The sequence below is a fragment of the Botryllus schlosseri genome, chromosome 6, assembly GCF_051294905.1.
Source record: "Botryllus schlosseri isolate E-star chromosome 6, Bs_hap1, whole genome shotgun sequence".
Classification (NCBI taxonomy): domain Eukaryota; kingdom Metazoa; phylum Chordata; class Ascidiacea; order Stolidobranchia; family Styelidae; genus Botryllus; species Botryllus schlosseri.
Window position 1 is genome coordinate 26,971,853 of NC_137241.1, and position 6,000 is coordinate 26,977,852.

Sequence of the window (6,000 nt, forward strand, 5' to 3'; positions counted from 1 at the left end):
TAGGCGCTTCATGCCAGCATGGGTTCTTCTGATACTCTTTAAATCCTTAATCCAATCGAAGTTACATTATGGCATCCTCTGTTGGGGGGCTGCCAGTAAAACTGCACTCAAGCCACTGCAGAAACTACAGCATAAAGTACTCCGAATCATAGCTAGGGCCCCGAAGGGGCCTGGCTGCCCATCCAATAAGTCGCTGCTGAAGAGATTCGGCGTCCTAAACATAGAAGATATGCGGAAACTAGAAATCGCCAAGTTTATGTATCAGTTTCACTGCGGTCGTTGCCCCGAATATTTCAATGACTTCTTTACCTCTGAATCAAAAGCGCACAAGTACAACACACGCGCGTCCACGTCGTCCAAATATCATATGATCGACCGAAAAGATCATCGCTCCATCAAATATGCCGGACCTGATGTGTGGAACAGTATCCCGCCGGCCATCCGACAGTCGACGAGCATGTCCACATTCAAGTCGAAATACAAGCAATTACTACTAAATAAATACAGTCCATCCTCAAGATTACCGGACCACGACTGACCTATCGATCTCGCTTCCCATGACATGCCGCCCTATTTCTTGTCGCATTCTTTTTCTATACTATCTTCTTTACTTTCATTCAGTGTGCATGCCTCCTCTTTACATCGCCTAGGCCAAGGTGGGTGTCAGATTCCATAGACTACTCCTTGTCGCTTCGACATCTTCCTGTCTTTTCATTATATCGCATTTTTGTGGTGTATTGAACTGATAAAATTGCTAATAAACCAATGATGATGATGATGATCTAGTACACATTTTCATCTGTGGTGTGGTAAAAACACCTCCCTCGCGCATGAATGACTTTTGCGGATTTGTTATTGTCGAACTATAGATTACTAACCACTGTGATGCTAATAGCACATCAGCAGAAATATGATGACCGCGTGAATCATTGTGAATGTACATGAACAACATGATTCTTTTCGGTCTATAAAATTTCGGAATAACTGGAATATGTGTTGCCAGATTTCAAAATTCTCAGAAAAACCGGTTGCCAGCTCATAATATTTAGAGCTGGTCAACAAAAAGGATCCTGTTCCGGCAAATAGACATCCAAATGCCTACATTCTAACGATAAAACCGAAAAATCATATTCACCCCTCTGCGACCCCAAGGGCAGATCCACTTCTTGCTACAAGTCGGAATGACTATCCCAACATTACCCCAAAAATATTTCAGCCTTCGGAACACAATAGGGGACCCAGCAAAATCTTTTAAAAATGGATATTTTTCGAAGAAATAGGGATGCCCGTAATGATATTATACCGGATATTTAAAAAATCATTTTCACCCTTCTGCGACCCCAAGGGCAGATCCACTCCTTGCTACAAGAAGAAATGACTATCCCAACATTACCCCAAAAATATTTCAGCCTTCGGAACACAATAGGGGACCCAGCAGAATCTTTTGAAAATGGATATTTTTCGAAGAAATAGGGATGCCCGTAATGATATTATAACGGATATTTGAAAAATCATTTTCACCCCTCTGCGACCCCAAGGGCAGATCCACTTCTTGCTACAAGTCGGAATGACTATCCCAACATTACCCCAAAAATATTTCAGCCTTCGGAACACAATAGGGGACCCAGCAAAATCTTTTAAAAATGGATATTTTTCGAAGAAATAGGGATGCCCGTAATGATATTATACCGGATATTTAAAAAATCATTTTCACCCTTCTGCGACCCCAAGGGCAGATCCACTCCTTGCTACAAGACGAAATGACTATCCCAACATTACCCCAAAAATATTTCAGCCTTCGGAACACAATAGGGGACCCAGCAGAATCTTTTGAAAATGGATATTTTTCGAAGAAATAGGGATGCCCGTAATGATATTATAACGGATATTTGAAAAATCATTTTCACCCTTCTGCGACCCCAAGGGCAGATCCACTCCTTGCTACAAGACGAAATGACTATCCCAACATTACCCCAAAAATATTTCAGCCTTCGGAACACAATAGGGGACCCAGCAAAATCTTTTGAAAATGGATATTTTTCGAAGAAATGCCCGTAATGATATTATACCGGATATTTAAAAAATCATTTTCACCCCTCTGCGACCCCAAGGGCAGATCCCCTCCCTGCTACTAGTCAAAATGACTATCCCAACATTACCCCAACAGATATTTCAGTCTTCGGAACACAATAGGGGACCCAGCAGAACCTTTTGAAAATGAATATTTTTTCAAGAAATAGATGAACATGATGATATTATACCGGATATTTAAAAAATCCTTTTCACCCCTCTGCGACCTCAAGGGCAGATCCACTTCTTACTAAAAGTCGAAATGACTATCGCAACATTACCCCAAAAATATTTCAGCCTTCGGAACACAATAGGGGACCCAGCAGAATCTTTTGAAAATGGATATTTTTCGATGAAATAGGGATGCCCGTAATGATATTATAATGGATATTTAAAAAATAATTTTCACCCCTCTGCGACCCCAAGGGCAGATCAACTTCTTGCTACAAGTCGAAATGACTGTCCCAACATTACCCCAAAAATATTTAAGCCTTCGGAACACAATAGGGGACGCAGCAGAATCTTTTGAAAATGGATATTTTTCGAAGAAATAGGGATGCCCGTAATGATATTATAAAAGATATTTAAAAAATCATTTTCACCCCTCTGCGACCCCAAGGGCTGATCCACTTCAAGCTACAAATCGAAATGACTATCATAATATTACCCCAAAAATATTTCAACCTTCGGAACACGATAGGGGACCCAGCAGAATCTTTTGAAAATGGATATTTTTCCAAGAAATAGATGAACATGATGATATTATACCGGATATTTAAAAAATCCTTTTCAACCCTCTGCGACCTCAAGGGCAGATCCACTTCTTACTAAAAGTCGAAATGACTATCGCAACATTACCCCAAAAATATTTCAGCCTTCGGAACACAATAGGGGACCCAGCAGAATCTTTTAAAAATGGATATTTTTCCATAAAATAGGGATGCCCGTAATGATATTATAACGTATATTTAAAAAATCATTTTCACCCCTCTGCGACCCCAAGGGCAGATCAACTTCTTGCTACAAGTCGAAATGACTGTCCCAACATTACCCCAAAAATATTTCTGCCTTCTGAACACAATAGGGGACCCAGCAGAATCTTTTGAAAATGGATATTTTTCGATGAAATAGGGATGCCCGTAATGATATTATAATGGATATTTAAAAAATAATTTTCACCCCTCTGCGACCCCAAGGGCAGATCAACTTCTTGCTACAAGTCGAAATGACTGTCCCAACATTACCCCAAAAATATTTAAGCCTTCGGAACACAATAGGGGACGCAGCAGAATCTTTTGAAAATGGATATTTTTCGAAGAAATAGGGATGCCCGTAATGATATTATAAAAGATATTTAAAAAATCATTTTCACCCCTCTGCGACCCCAAGGGCTGATCCACTTCAAGCTACAAATCGAAATGACTATCATAATATTACCCCAAAAATATTTCAACCTTCGGAACACGATAGGGGACCCAGCAGAATCTTTTGAAAATGGATATTTTTCCAAGAAATAGATGAACATGATGATATTATACCGGATATTTAAAAAATCCTTTTCAACCCTCTGCGACCTCAAGGGCAGATCCACTTCTTACTAAAAGTCGAAATGACTATCGCAACATTACCCCAAAAATATTTCAGCCTTCGGAACACAATAGGGGACCCAGCAGAATCTTTTAAAAATGGATATTTTTCTATAAAATAGGGATGCCCGTAATGATATTATAACGTATATTTAAAAAATCATTTTCACCCCTCTGCGACTCCAAGGGCAGATTCACTTCTTGCTACAAGTCGAAATGACCATCCCATCATTACGCCAAAAATATTTCAGCCTTCGGAACACAATAGGGGACCCAGCAGAATCTTTTGAAAATGGATATTTTTCCAAGAAATAGATGAACATGATGATATTATACCGGATATTCAAAAAATCCTTTTCAACCCTCTGCGACCTCAAGGGCAGATCCACTTCTTACTAAAAGTCGAAATGACTATCGCAACATTACCCCAAAAATATTTCAGCCTTCGGAACACAATAGGGGACCCAGCAGAATCTTTTAAAAATGGATATTTTTCCATAAAATAGGGATGCCCGTAATGATATTATAACGTATATTTAAAAAATCATTTTCACCCCTCTGCGACCCCAAGGGCAGATCAACTTCTTGCTACAAGTCGAAATGACTGTCCCAACATTACCCCAAAAATATTTCTGCCTTCTGAACACAATAGGGGACCCAGCAGAATCTTTTGAAAATGGATATTTTTCCAAGAAATAGATGAACATGATGATATTATACCGGATATTTAAAAAATCCTTTTCAACCCTCTGCGACCTCAAGGGCAGATCCACTTCTTACTAAAAGTCGAAATGACTATCGCAACATTACCCCAAAAATATTTCAGCCTTCGGAACACAATAGGGGACCCAGCAGAATCTTTTAAAAATGGATATTTTTCTATAAAATAGGGATGCCCGTAATGATATTATAACGTATATTTAAAAAATCATTTTCACCCCTCTGCGACTCCAAGGGCAGATTCACTTCTTGCTACAAGTCGAAATGACCATCCCATCATTACGCCAAAAATATTTCAGCCTTCGGAACACAATAGGGGACCCAGCAGAATCTTTTGAAAATGGATATTTTTCCAAGAAATAGATGAACATGATGATATTATACCGGATATTCAAAAAATCCTTTTCAACCCTCTGCGACCTCAAGGGCAGATCCACTTCTTACTAAAAGTCGAAATGACTATCGCAACATTACCCCAAAAATATTTCAGCCTTCGGAACACAATAGGGGACCCAGCAGAATCTTTTAAAAATGGATATTTTTCCATAAAATAGGGATGCCCGTAATGATATTATAACGTATATTTAAAAAATCATTTTCACCCCTCTGCGACCCCAAGGGCAGATCAACTTCTTGCTACAAGTCGAAATGACTGTCCCAACATTACCCCAAAAATATTTCTGCCTTCTGAACACAATAGGGGACCCAGCAGAATCTTTTGAAAATGGATATTTTTCGAAGAAATAGGGATGCTTGTAATGATATTATAACGGATATTTAAAAAATCATTTTCACTCCTCTGCGACCCCAAGGGCAGATCCACTTCTTGCTACAAATCGAAAAGACTATCCCAATATTACCCCAAAAATATTTCAACCTTCGGAACACAATAGGGGACCCAGCAGAATCTTTTAAAAATGGATATTTTTCTATAAAATAGGGATGCCCGTAATGATATTATAACGTATATTTAAAAAATCATTTTCACCCCTCTGCGACCCCAAGGGCAGATCAACTTCTTGCTACAAGTCGAAATGACTGTCCCAACATTACCCCAAAAATATTTCTGCCTTCTGAACACAATAGGGGACCCAGCAGAATCTTTTGAAAATGGATATTTTTCGAAGAAATAGGGATGCTTGTAATGATATTATAACGGATATTTAAAAAATCATTTTCACTCCTCTGCGACCCCAAGGGCAGATCCACTTCTTGCTACAAATCGAAAAGACTATCCCAATATTACCCCAAAAATATTTCAACCTTCGGAACACAATAGGGGACCCAGCAGAATCTTTTGAAAATGGATATTTTTCGAAGAAATGCCCGTAATGATATTATACTGTATATTTAAAAAATCATTTTCACCCCTCTGCGACTCCAAGGGCAGATTCACTTCTTGCTACAAGTCGAAATGACCATCCCAACATTACGCCAAAAATATTTCAGCCTTCGGAACACAATAGGGGACCCAGCAAAATCTTTTGAAAATGAATATTTTTTCAAGAAATAGGGATGCACATAATGATATCATAACGGATATTTAAAATATCATATTCACCCCTCTGCGGCCCCAAGAGCAGAACTACACCTTGCTACCACCTGAGAATCCTATGAAAATTGA